The sequence below is a fragment of the Nerophis lumbriciformis genome, linkage group LG03 (genome assembly GCF_033978685.3).
Source record: "Nerophis lumbriciformis linkage group LG03, RoL_Nlum_v2.1, whole genome shotgun sequence".
In the NCBI taxonomy this organism is placed as follows: Eukaryota; Metazoa; Chordata; class Actinopteri; order Syngnathiformes; family Syngnathidae; genus Nerophis; species Nerophis lumbriciformis.
Window position 1 is genome coordinate 71,922,676 of NC_084550.2, and position 14,825 is coordinate 71,937,500.

Here is a 14,825-nt window from a genome sequence, read left to right on the forward strand (position 1 = left end):
AGCCAATGGCAGCAGTGCTGCCGCCATTGGTGCGCCTCTGGCCAATCAGCAGCGAGAATAGGGCGGGGAAGATGACGGGGGGGGCCCAGATTGACCAATCACAGCCTTCAGTCAAACGGAATGCAGAGCTCCTTGCGTGAGTGCGGCAACACTGTAATGCAGACTCACGACGCAAGATGGCGCAATGGAAGACAAATCATTCAGGGTTGTCCAAAGGGAAACAATCGGACATTTTTCATTATAAATCAAATCAAGCAGCAAAGATGTAAAAAATAGAGAACAAGCTCAAATGTTGACATAATAACTAACTAAAGCGGAAATAGTATTCATTTATGAATCAATTTAAGTGGACCCCGACTTAAAGAAGTGGAAAAACTTATTGGGGTGTTACCATTTAGTGGTCAATAGGCGAGGGCGGACCTACGTCACTTCCGCCTGCCAATCCCCTAGCAACCGGTCGCCATATTGCATTCGTTGAAAACAAACCAGCTCACAGCGAACACAGCATTGACAGAAAAGGCATTTAACGAGGTTTCACGGCATTTTAAACTGTTCTAAATGGCGTATGCAGGGCCGGCCCGTGGCATAGGCCGTATAGGCAAATGCTAAGGGCGCCGTCCATCAGGGGGCGCCACGCCAGTGCCACAAATGTTGGAGAAAAAAAAAAGAAAAAAAAAAGTTGGTACTATTATTTCTAAATACAAAAAATAATCCCACGTTAATTAAAATGCAAAGTAAAGCCTATTTAATAGAAATATTATTTGTTACAACATTCCGCGCCCCCCCACCCCCCCTCCTCCCCCCGCACGGTGCGCCCCCCTCCCTTCCCGTATCATGACTCTTTTTGGACGTCACCACATCAAAAAATCAACACAAGATGTCAAAACGGCCAAAACTGTCAGGTGCCCAGGGAAGAAAAAAGAGAAAAGAAGAGGAATAGAAAAATTATGAAATTATTTGTCTTTTACAGAATGTGATAGTAACCTGGCTTTTTAGCATTAAGCTAATATTACATGATTCGGCAATTGCTAATCAATAAATAGCTAGTTCTGTTTTAACGTTGGGTTAATATTGTAAAGGGGGCTAAATTGTTATGGAAAATAATAATGTAACGTTAGGTAATTACAGTACTCCCACCTTACATTCCTCAGGGACATTTGTATTAGATCTTTTAAGCAGGTGTTTTTTGTTTACATTGTTATTGCCTTCTGGTTAGCTAATGTTTGCCCTGCAGATAATAGTCACTTTTCCACCCCTTTATATATTAGGTGTATCCATCCATCCATCCATTTTCTACCGCTTATTCCCTTTGGGGTCGCGGGGGGCGCTGGAGCCTATCTCAGCTACAATCGGGCGGAAGGCGGGGTACACCCTGGACAAGTTGCCACCTCATCGCAGGGCCAACACAGATAGACAGACAACATTCACACTCACATCCACACACTAGGGCCAATTTAGTGTTGCCAATAGTTGTAAGTAAAAAAAAAAAAGGTCAAAGACAAAGCTATTCGGGTTCTTGTGAGTATATACACTTCACTGCCGATGTGGGGGGGCGCCACCTAAAATCTTGCCTAGGGCGCCAGATTGGTTAGGGCCGGGCCTGGGCGTATGATTATGTAAATAGTCTTTCCAGTGAGGCTAGGTTAAGATACGAGTTAAAATGTTCTGTAGTTGGATTAAACGACTGCCCTTACCGCCTTCCAGCAGATGCGTGGACTGATAATCCTACACAATGGCCGGACATGGAATTTGGAAATCTTTATGTCTACCTCACAAGCGCACCAGGTCAGTTGTTAGCTTCGGTTGTTATATAACCAATAAATCACATAAAAATGGTTAAATCACCCAAGGTATGTTGATAAATGATAATAAGGATGACACGGTGGCTACCAGTATCTGTATATTTATTATATCTGTAGAGAGCTCATTCAAATTCAGTTCAGTATTATGATTTATTATTTGCTGAATGACTGGAAATAGCCTTTATACCGTATGTTATTGTTGTGCAACAACAACAACTTCAGCTGTCGAACGTTATTCAGTAAAAATTCAACGGGTTCAACATTAGCATGGACCAAGTTGTGGTTAAGAAGGTGGATTTTTGTTCCTTATATTTACCAGAAACGAAGTGATCCGAACACACGACCCGGGATTTTGGGGGACTCCAGTGAGAACCGTCCTCGTTTTCCCGGTGTAAAGCTGCGAGCCATTTGTCTCGTCTCTGTGGGCTTTTAGCACGCTTTGGCAGAACAAAATACGACCTTTGTTTTCCCTGTTTCCAGTTGTGGTTTGCACAACCAAAAACAACACAGTTTTTTGGCATTTTGGAGGCAGAATGACGGGTTTAATCAGCGCAGGTCGACAGGTTAAAGAGTAATGGCGACGGTTTGTTTTCAACGCCAGTCAGGTTGCTATGGCTCGAAGAACCCGTATGTAGCTCAGTTGCCCGGATGTCGGCCCTGCCCTATTGTAGGGAATATGTACTTCACTGTGCAACCTACTAATAAAAGTCTCAATCAATCAATCAATCAATAATAACTAATGACGAAACATACATATTGTAGCGGTAAACTGGACATCTTTATGTGCTCGACGCCTCAATCATTGGTATGTTTTCATCTTCAAAAGCATTCTGGGTATCACTCCATCTTATCTGTCTTGTCTTTTAACGAAGAAACAAGGAAGTCACAATCTTCGTTCAATGAATGTTCTGCAATTTGTCGTCCCCAAAGTAAGAAGTGAACTGGGCAAGAAAGCATTTAGGTTTTCAGCAGCGAAGGCTTGGAATAACCTACAATGGAATATTCAACTTCAAACCCTTGTTACGTTGAATGAGTTTAAATCTTCTGTGAAAGGACTGCAGTCTACCTGGGACGGCATGGCGCAGTGGAAGAATGGCCGTGCGCGACTCAAGGGTCCCTGGTTCAATCCCCACCTAGTGCTAACCTCGTCGTGTCCTGAGCAAGACACTTCACCCTTGCTCCTGATGGGTGCTGGTTAGAGCCTTGCATGGCAGCTCCCTCCGTGAATGTGTGTGTGAATGGGTAAATGTGGAAGTAGTGTCAAAGCTGGTCGTGGAACTGTGGACCAGCTCTATACTCTCGGCAGGGTCCTTGAGGGTGCATGGGAGTTTGCCCAACCAGTCTACATGTGCTTTGTGGACTTGGAGAAGGCATTCGACCGTGTCCCTCAGGAAGTCCTGTGGGGAGTGCTCAGAGAGTATGGGGTATCGGACTGTCTGATTGTGGCAGTCCGCTCCCTGTATGATCAGTGCCAGAGCTTGGTCCGCATTGCCGGTAGTAAGTCGGACACGTTTCCAGTGAGGGTTGGACTCCGCCAAGGCTGCCCTTTGTCACCGATTCTGTTCATAACTTTTATGGACAGAATTTCTAGGCGCAGTCAAGGCGTTGAGGGGATCTGGTTTGGTGGCTGCAGGATTAGGTCTCTGCTTTTTGCAGATGATGTGGTCCTGATGGCTTCATCTGGCCAGGATCTTCAGCTCTCACTGGATCGGTTCGCAGCTGAGTGTGAAGCGACTGGGATGAGAATCAGCACCTCCAAGTCCGAGTCCATGGTTCTCGCCCGGAAAAGGGTGGAGTGCCATCTCCGGGTTGGGGAGGAGATCTTGCCCCAAGTGGAGGAGTTCAAGTACCTCGGAGTCTTGTTCACGAGTGGGGGAAGAGTGGATCGTGAGATCGACAGGCGGATCGGTGCGGCGTCTTCAGTAATGCGGACGCTGTATCGATCCGTTGTGGTGAAGAAGGAGCTGAGCCGGAAGGCAAAGCTCTCAATTTACCGGTCGATCTACGTTCCCATCCTCACCTATGGTCATGAGCTTTGGGTTATGACCGAAAGGACAAGATCACGGGTACAAGCGGCTGAAATGAGTTTCCTCCGCCGGGTGGCGGGGCTCTCCCTTAGAGATAGGGTGAGAAGCTCTGTCATCCGGGAGGAGCTCAAAGTAAAGCCACTGCTCCTCCACATCGAGAGGAGCCAGATGAGGTGGTTCGGGCATCTGGTCAGGATGCCACCCGAACGCCTCCCTAGGGAGGTGTTTAGGGCACGTCCCACCGGTAGGAGGCCGCGGGGAAGACCCAGGACACGTTGGGAAGACTATGTCTCCCGGCTGGCCTGGGAACGCCTCGGGGTTCCACAGGAAGAGCTGGACGAAGTGGCTGGGGAGAGGGAAGTCTGGGCTTCCCTGCTTAAGCTGCTGCGCCCGCGACCCGACCTCGGATAAGCGGAAGAAGATGGATGGATGGATGGATGGTGTCAAAGCGCTTTGAGTACCTTGAAGGTAGAAAAGCGCTATACAAGTACAACTCATTTATTTGTCTGTATGCACATGTGTCATGTCAGCAAGTTTTAAATGTTGGAATAATTGTTTGTAAGTTATCACAAAAGAAACGTTGTACTACATTATGTTCCTGATAAGAAGATGAAGGCTGTCTTTCGAGGCCTAACAAGAGGAAGAAGGCTCGTGAAACTCCACTGTGATTTCAACACGGACAGATGGCAGGATCTGCTCAACTTCCAGAGGAACTCTCTTTGAAGTATTTAACAAACTCTCTTTGAAGTATTTCACAAACTCTCTTCCAACTATTTGGTAACCGAGGTCAACGCTATTTACGACCCGCTGCCCTCTTGAAGCAGCTGTGGTCAGGAGACGGGAGGGGTTATCCATTGTCCTCCAACACCTGCCCCAGCTGGATCCAGGAAGAGCCCAAGCCCGAGACATCCTCTTCTTGGTCTTCAATGTGACCGAAAACAGTGACTGTTTTACATACTTCCCATTCCTGCTGTGACATGTGTTGGTGCGTGAACATTGAACATCTAAATAAAAGAGGAGACGAAAACCTTCTTCGTCAGAGCGTGCTAAGACACTGTAAGAGGTTACAGGTCGACGCCGTCTCTCCTCAATTGAGTCCAAATTGAATTCTGTCTCTGTTTGATTCCTTGGCTTTTGTCTTGTTTAATAGATGTCCTCAGTGTTTGAACGTGACATTAATGTTGTAAATGTCATGTTTTATGTGTTGTTTACTGTTTTTAATGTAACCTTGCTGCTGCCCTCTTGGCCAGGTCTCCCTTGGAAAAGAGATCTTTGATCTCAATGGGATTTTACCTGGTTAAATAAAGGCTAATAATAATAATAGTAAAGTCCTATACTATTACTGCTACTGGTTGTCGAATATAAATGAAGCTAGTTCAGACGTGTGCAGCCAGGCTAATAAAAACTTATTGGGGTGTCACCATTTAGTGGTCAACTGTACGGAATATGTACTGTACTGTGCAATCTACTAATACAAGTTTCAATCAATCAATGTCCAGAATTGTGTCCATGTTCAACCAAAATGTTTATTATCATAAAGACACGTATATAAAACTCACTTTGTAGCAAAACGGAAAATAAACTGGAGCAAACAAATAATAGCCTGGCACAGTCAAAAAGTGTTACGCTTCCACTCAGCAACACCTGTTGCTGAGGGTCTGGGATCATGCTCAGGTCCTGAGCATGATCCCAGAGTATAAAAACTACAAATACACAACTACAAGTACTACAATTACAAGAAGATGCTTACACTTTACTACAAGTACTATGACTACAATAAATTGCATGTACTTTACTACAAGTACTAAAACTACAAACAACTTCTAGTACATTACAACAAGTATTACAACTATAAGAAACTACAAGTATACTACTACAAGTACTACAAGTATAAGAAACTACAGACACACTTGTACAAGTACTACAAGCACAATAAACATTTGGTATCAAAGAAGTACTAAGTTAATTTGGTCTTGGGAAGAAAATAATTCATTTGTAAACCTGATTTGTTCTATTTGATGTGTTTGTAGAAACTGTGATGATCATTTTGTGAACTTACTGAACCAGCAGGAGGTCAAGTACTTTGTACTTGGGCCAGAGATATCATTTGAGTGTGTGTTCTTCAATATATTTGTTGTCTGTAAGGATGATTACATTTTTTGTTGTTAATTGAAGATGATCAGATTTATTCACACATTTGGATTTAAATAAGCCATTTTTACATCCAAATGTTATTGAAAGGTTATTTCCAGTAGATGGCAGTGTTGAGTAGTGAACAAATATTAATGATGCCCTGAAAATCCTAACGTTTTTTATTTAAATATGCATTCATAATTTTATAACCCAAGTTGACATTTTTTAAATGAAAAAAGAATTGACAAACACTGTCACGCAGTAATATTAACAAAGTGACAGTTTCAAGGTTTTTGTAATACACGTCAATGGTTTTAACAACACTTAGATGAGAGCTGTTGTGTTGGTCGCAGCTTTTTCGCGACATGGAACTGCTTTATAAAATATGCTATACAAGGTCTGTGCTGACATTTTACTGTAGAAAATAGCCCTGATTGACGTCAAATCGGGTATTCACGATACTTTTTTTCTCAGGATACAATAATTCATTTTAAGATTCCTATCCGGCAAAACTGTTCACGAGCTCTTTTTTCCGAGGAATACTTGAAGGCACCATTGAAGTCACATGGCAGGTGAGCGAGCGCGAGGCAGACACTAAAACATTACACGAATAGTTGACAACAACAACAGCACTACACAACAGCACCACACAACAGCACTACACTACTACACGACAGCACTACACTACTACACAACAGCACTACACAACTACACAACAGTACTACACTACTACACGTTAGTACTACACCACTACACAACAGCACTACACTACTACACAGCAGCACTACACCACTACACAACAACACTACACAACAGCACTACACTACTACACAACAGCACTACACAACTACACAACAGTACTACACTACTACACATTAGTACTACACCACTACACAACAGCACTACACTACTACACAGCAGCACTACACCACTACACAACAACACTACACTACTACACAGCAGCACTACACCACTACACAACAACACTACACTACTACACAACAGCACTACACAACTACACAACAGTACTACACTACTACACATTAGTACTACACCACTACACAACAGCACTACACTACTACACAGCAGCACTACACCACTACACAACAACACTACACAACAGCACTACACTACTACACAACAGCACCACACAACAGCACTACACTACTACACAACAGTACTACACCACTACACAACAGCACTACACAACAGCACTACACCCCTACACAACAGTACTACACTACTACACATTAGTACTACACAACAGCACTACACTACTATACAACAGTACTACACTACTACACAACAGCACTACACTACTACACAACAGCACAACAGCACTACACAACAGTACTACACTATTACACAACAGTAGCAGCACTACACTACTACACAACAGCACTACACTACTACACAACAGTACTAAACTACTACACAACAGTACTACACTACTACACAACAGTACTACACTACTATACAACAGTACTACACTACTAGTGTACAACAACTGCCGCACGACACACCTTGTTGGGAATGTTTGTGTGTCATTTAATGGTCATATGCAACAACCTTGGGAGATCTAGCACTCTAAAGAGGAACTACAATGTGAGTAAAAGCAATTACTGGATGCCATGTAACGTTTGTCTTGTTTGTTTGTTGCAACGTTTGTCTTGTTTGTTTGTTGTAACATTTGTCGTGTTTATTTGTTGTAACGTTTGTCTTGTTTGTTTGTTGTAACGTTTGTCTTGTTTGTTGTAACGTTTGTCTTGTTTGTTTGTTGTAACGTTTGTCTTGTTTGTTTGTTGTAACGGTTGTCTTGTTTGTTTTTTGTAACGTTTGTCTTGTTTGTTTGTTGTAACGTTTGTCTTGTTTGTTTGTTGTAACGTTGATCTTGTTTGTTTGTTGTAACGTTTGTCTTGTTTGTTTGTTGTAACGTTTGTCTTGTTTGTTTGTTGTAGCGTTTGTCTTGTTTGTTTGTTGTAACGTTTGTCTTGTTTTTTTGTTGTAACGTTTGTCTTGTTTGTTGTAATGCTTGTCTTGTTTGTTTTTTGTAACGTTTGTCTTGTTTGTTTGTTGTAACGTTTGTCTTGTTTGTTTGTTGTAACGTTTGTCTTGTTTGTTGTAACGTTTGTCTTGTTTGTTGTAACGTTTGTCTTGTTTGTTTTTTGTAACGTTTGTCTTGTTTGTTGTAACGTGTGTCGTGTTTGTTTGTTGTAACGTTTGTCTTGTGTGTTTGTTGTAACGTTTGTCTTGTGTGTTTGTTGTAACGTTTGTCCTGTTTGTTTGTTGTAATGTTTGTCTTGTTTATTTGTTGTAACGTTTGTCTTGTTTGTTTGTTGTAACGTTTGTCTTGTTTGTTTATTGTAACGTTTGTCTTGTTTGACTGTTGTAACGTTTGTCTTGTTTGTTTGTTGTAAAGTTTGTCTTGTTGTTGTAACGCTTGTCTTGTTTGTTGTAACGTTTGTCTTGTTTGTTAAATTTAACGTTTATCTTGTTTGATTGTTGTAACGTTTGTCTTGTTTGTTTGTTTTAACGTTGATCTTGTTTGTTTGTTGTAATGTTTGTCTTGTTTGTTTGTTGTAACGTTTGTCTTGTTTGTTTGTTGTAACGTTTGTCTTGTCTTGATTAGCACGTCTTCTTGTCTGCTCCTTCTTGCTCTTACTTGCTCAAGAGATCGTCCATCAACCTCATCGTCATCCGTTCAACGTGTGGGCAGAAACTATTTTTATTTTAGCTCTGGTTACTAGCAGGAATCCTGTGTACTAGAGTACTGTGCACTGGTTACTAGCAGGAATCATGTGTACTAGAGTACTGTGTACTGGTTACTGGCAGGAATCATGTGTACTAGAGTACTGTGCACTGGTTACTAGCAGGAATCATGTGTACTAGAGTACTGTGCACTGGTTACTAGCAGGAATCATGTGTACTAGAGTACTGTGCACTGGTTACTAGTAGGAATCATGTGTACTAGAGTACTGTGCACTGGTTACTAGTAGGAATCATGTGTACTAGAGTACTGTGTACTGGTTACTAGCAGGAATCATGTGTACTAGAGTACTGTGTACTGGTTACTAGCAGGAATCATGTGTACTAGAGTACTGTGCACTGGTTACTGGCAGGAATCATGTGTACTAGAGTACTGTGTACTGGTTACTGGCAGGAATCATGTGTACTAGAGTACTGTGTACTGGTTACTAGCAGGAGTCATGTGTACTAGAGTACTGTGCACTGGTTACTAGCAGGAATCATGTGTACTAGAGTACTGTGCACTGGTTACTAGTAGGAATCATGTGTACTAGAGTACTGTGTACTGGTTACTAGCAGGAATCATGTGTACTAGAGTACTGTGTACTGGTTACTAGCAGGAATCATGTGTACTAGAGTACTGTGTACTGGTTACTAGCAGGAGTCATGTGTACTAGAGTACTGTTCACTGGTTACTAGTAGGAATCATGTGTACTAGAGTACTGTGTACTGGTTACTAGCAGGAATCATGTGTACTAGAGTACTGTGCACTGGTTACTAGTAGGAATCATGTGTACTAGAGTACTGTGTACTGGTTACTAGCAGGAATCATGTGTACTAGAGTACTGTGCACATGTGCCATTACACTTTGATACAATATTGAGGTAAAGAAGAATTTGCATATGATGAGTAATGTTTATTATGTATTTACAGTACAGACCAAAAGGTTTGGACACACCTTCTCCTCATTCAATGTGTTTTCTTTATTTGACTTTATATGACTATTTACATTGTAGATTGTCACATCAAAACTATGAATGAACACATGTGGAGTTATGTACTTAACAAAAAAAGGTGAAATAACTGAAAACATGTTTTATATTCTAGTTTCTTCTAAATAGCCACCCTTTGTTCTGATGACTGCTTTGCACACTCTTGGCATTCTCTCCATGAGCTTCAAGAGGTAGTCACCTGAAATGGTTTTCACTTCACGTGTTCATTCATTGTTTTGATAGGGACGGCGTGGCGCAGTGGAAGAGTGGCCGTGCGCGACCCGAGGGTCCCTGGTTCAATCCCCACCTAGTACCAACCTCGTCATGTCCGTTGTGTCCTGAGCAAGACACTTCACCCTTGCTCCTGATGGGTGCTGGTTAGCGCCTTGCATGGCAGCTCCCTCCATCAGTGTGTGAATGTGTGTGTGAATGGGTAAATGTGGAAGTAGTGTCAAAGCGCTTTGAGTACCTTGAAGGTAGAAAAGCGCTATACAAGTACAACCCATTTATCATTTTGATTCATTCATAGCCTGTGCTGTATGTATGTATGTTGTATTGTATGTATGTAGAGTGTATTGTGTGTTGTACAGGCACAGGCGTTCAGTAGGTTCTCCATAAAAAGTTTAGTCCTGGCAACCCTCAGATAGAAAACAAAGCTAGTTGGTTGTTTCATGCACTTTGGGCTATGAAAAGATGCTAAGTTGCAGTGACACATGCTGCGTTATTGCACATCATCAATTTGTGTGTGTGTGTGTGTGTGTGTGTGTGTGTGTGTGTGTGTGTGTGTGTGTGTGTGTGTGTGTGTGTGTGTGTGCGAAGAGCTCCCAACCGCTGATAATCTGCTGCAAGGTAGAATACAGTCTCAACAATTTGCCACCATGGATGTATATCGTTAGGATTTTAGCGATACAAAGAGCTATGTATATACATATATGTATATATGTATATACATAAATAAACATATATACACATATGCACATATACTTTGTACCGGTATGTAAATATACATTGATTGATTGATTGAGACTTTTATTAGTAGGTTGCACAGTGAAGTACATATTCCCTACAATTGACCACTAAATGGTAACACCCCAATAAGTTTTTACACTTGTTTAAGTCGGGTTCATTCATGATACAAATATATACTATCATCATAATACAGTCATCACACAAGATAATCATCAGGGTGTATACATTGAATTATTTACATCATTTACAATTCGGGGTGGGGGGGTTAGGTTTGGTTGTTATCATCAATCATCAATAATTGAGAACAGAGAAATGGATATTGAAACAGTGGAGGTCTGACTTGGTAGGATATGGACAGCAAGTAGTGGACATAGAGAGAGAGAGAGAAAGAGAGAGAGAGAGAGAAAGAGAGAGAGAGAGAGATCAGAAAGCATAAGAAAAAGTGTCTACATTTGATTATTTACATTTGATTATTTACAATCCGGGGAGGGTGTTAGTTTAGGGTTGAAGTTGCCTGGAGGTGTTCTTTTAGTGCGGTTTTGAAGGAGGATAGAGATGCCCTTTCTTTTATACCTGTTGGGAGCACATTCCATATTGATGTGGCATAGAAGGAGAATGAGTTAAGACCTTTGTTAGATGGGAATCTGGGTTTAACGTGGTTAGTGGAGCTCCCCCTGGTGTTGTGGTTATGGCGGTCAGTAGTTTGACATGTACTTCGGTATCAGGGAGGTGTAGCGGATTTTATAGACTAGGCTCAGTGCAAGTTGTTTTACTCTGTCCTCCACCCTGAGCCAGCCCACTTTGGAGAAGTGGGTAGGAGTGAGGTGTGATCTGGGGTGGAGGTCTAGAAGTAATCTGACTAGCTTGTTCTGGGATGTTTGGAGTCTAGATTTGAGGGTTTTGGAGGTGCTAGGGTACCAGGAGGTGCATGCGTAATGGAAAAAGGGTTGAACAAGAGTTCCCGCTAGAATCCTCATGGTGCTTTTGTTGACCAGAGAGGAGATTCTATAGAGAAATCTCGTTCATTGGTTGACCTTTTTGATGACCTTGGTTGCCATTTTATCACAGGAAAGATTAGCCTCTAGAATGGAACCTAGGTAGGTGACCTCATCTTTCCTGGTGATAACAATGTCACCCACTTTTATAGTGAAGTCATTGACTTTCTTAAGGTTGATGTGGGACCCAAACAGGATGGATTCAGTTTTACTCAAGTGTATGGATAGCTTGTTGTCAGCGAGCCAGGTGCAAGTTCTACTGAGGATTTTCTCCACATGTGACTTGTCCTTGTCTGATACCAGCAGGGCCAAGTCATCCACAAACAAGAACAATTCACAGTCCCATGCTGATGACAAGTCCTTTATGTATACTAGGAACATTAAAGGCCCCAATATACTGCCTTGGGGGACTCCACAGCTCACTGAGAGGGGGGGGGGGGGGGACACGGTGCCGTTCACCTCTACCACCTGTTTCCTCCCCTCCAAGTAAGATTGCATCCAGCTCCATGAGGTTTTGTCAAATCCGATTGCTCTGAGCTTATCCAACAGTATAGCGTGGTCAACGGTGTCAAAGGCCTTCTGAAGGTCCAACATGACCATGCCCACGTCCACCTCATGTTTGATGTGGTCGCTCAGATAGAGAAGGCATGTGTCAGTTGAGTGGTTAGTTCTGAAGTCAGATAGAGAAGGCATGTGTCAGTGGAGTGGTTAGTTCTGAAGCCAGATTGGAATTTATACATGAGTTTATTAGTGGCAAGGTAACTATCGACCTGTTCATAAACTATTTTTTCCATTACTTTCGAAATGGAACTGAGAATAGAAACATGTCGGTAGTTGCCAGGTTCCAATTTGCTTCCTTTTTTAAAGAGGGGAGTTACTCTTGCTATCTTAAAATCTTTTGTTACTTGGCCTTGTGTAATTGATAGGTTTATTATGTGCGTGATGATCGGGGCAATGATGGAGGCAGAGTCCCTGAGGAATCTGGAGGGGATATTGTCAAGGCCTGTGGCCTTGTTTGGGTGGAGCGCGCTCAATTTTTTAAGCACCTCCTCCGCTGAGACCATTTCTAATTTGAAATCATTGTTGGATACTCCTAGCTTTCTGTAGAAGGCTTTAATGTGTTCTACACCAAAGCGACCAGAGTGGTGGGACAGCTTGTTGACAAGAGTTGTGGCTATGCTGCTGAAAAAGGCGTTAAGTCTGCTTGCTACCTCCATTTTGTCTGTAATGAGGGAGTCACCCTCCTTGATGCTGATGTTGGTGAGTCTGGTTTTAAGTTTTTGGCTGCAACCAGGAAGCTGGTTGTTGAGGATTTTCCAGAGCTCACGTGGCTTATTTGTGTTTTCCTCTTTTTTGTCGTTAATGTAATTTTTTTTTAAGGATTTAGTCAGGTTAGTTGACTTATTTCTCAATTTATTGCATTGCTTTTTGAGAGTTGAAAGGAATGATTGGAGGTTGTTATTATTGGGTTGTTTATCTACTTCTGTTTTACACTTTTGGTATTCGGAGTATTTTCTGTCTCTGTCTTTTATGGCAGCTAGTAGGTCCGGATTCATCCATGGTTCAGAGCGGGCTTTGATTCTGACTGTTTTCACGGGAGCCATGTCATTTAGTATCTTTAGGAACGCTAAAGCAACATCGACCAGGTTGTTCGCGAGTATATATATATATATATGTATATACTTATATACATACATCTATACATATATACACATCTATACATACATATATACATATACTGTATATGTATACTGTATATGTGAGAGGTGCCGGGTTCAAATCCCGGACGAGCCCCCAAATTGTTGCGTTTTGGACCAGTTGTTCCTCCCAGGGAATTCAAGCGGCTAGTCGCTCCCAAGCTCTTTATGACAGTACAGCTGAGTAGAAGAACCACCAGAGACAGAATAGGTATTTTGTAATTTTATCTCCAAAGCTTTGGAAACATAATGAGACCAGTCCAGCATAGAACATTCAATCGCGCAGCTAAGATGGTCTGATCTAAAATATGGAAACCTTCTCTTCTATAAAGTGTCTCTCCCTCCCACCCTCGTTGTCTTGTCTCTCTTTCCAGCCCAAACACATGCCCATTGTCCTCCTCAGCTGGGCACAGGAACAGATAAGGAAAAGGAGTATCTCTCCTCCTTACATTCCAAAGTCAAGGTTAGCACACAGTATTTGCAGACAACCAAAAGACCACAATTGGAAGAACAATAGCTGTTTTGTAAAATGATTATGAAAATAAAGAAGTAACACTTAAATACGGATATATGTAAATATCTGCCTCCGACAATATGCATATATGTATATATATATATATATATATATATATATATATATATATATATATATATATATATATATATATATATATATATATACACAATATATGTATGTAAATATATATATGTACATATAGTGTATGTGTATATATATATTTATATACAGTAAATGTAATGTTAACTCCTGCAGCTGTGCGCCAGAAGAAAGGATGTGAAGTGAGGAGCTGGTAGTTGCAAGCACAAAAGCAAAGTAGTGCTGCTAATCTGCAAGAAATAATCCTGTGTTTCCTGCGTGAAGCAGCGAGAGAGGAAGGGAGAGAAAGAAGTGCTTATGTGCTCTGCTGTCAGTCCAGGAAAAGTAGGAACCCAATGTGAAGAACGAGAGGAGAAGGAGAAAATTGCGGATTGGAAGAAAGTGTAAGAGGAAAAAGGTGTAGATTGAAATGATGCAGTAATGCTTGTAAACATTGGAAACTTGGACTGTATTATTTATAATTCTTAGTGCCAGACAGGAAAATGTTATTAAGTCCATTTTATTTTCGTGTTTATTTATTTAGGTGTTACATTATACAATAAGCAGCAACAATTGCAAAATAGAGCAAAACTATGTAATATATGACCAAAAAAATATGTTAACACTAATTAATAATGACACAGGTTTATTTTTAAATGTATGTAAAACATTTTCTTCAGTCTTTTTAAAGAAAATATATGTATCTTTTTAAAGTCAATATATGTATCTCATGCAAATGATATGATGATGTCATATTGATCCATATTGTGCCCCCACTGCCACAAGAAAATTGAAAATCTATGTTAACTATTATATATGTATAATATAATATATGTATGTATATTGTATTAGTGTATATGCAGTAATATG

At 41.3% G+C, this 14,825-nt stretch overlaps 1 protein-coding gene across 10 annotated transcripts in view; it reads left to right on the plus strand.

Moving 5' to 3' along the window:
- The first annotated feature begins 6,316 nt into the window (after positions 1–6,316).
- The window catches only part of LOC133590304 (liprin-beta-2-like), a 103,982-nt gene continuing 95,473 nt past the window's right edge, over positions 6,317–14,825 (plus strand). For 9 of the 10 annotated variants that reach the window (XM_061942915.2, XM_061942930.2, XM_061942945.2 and 6 more), the window contains exon 1: positions 6,317–6,534. The gene's annotated coding sequence lies outside the window, so the exon portion shown is untranslated. Of the gene's footprint in view, positions 6,535–7,525; positions 7,568–14,825 lie in introns of those variants that run through there. The other variant, XM_061942922.2, reaches the window with a different exon arrangement.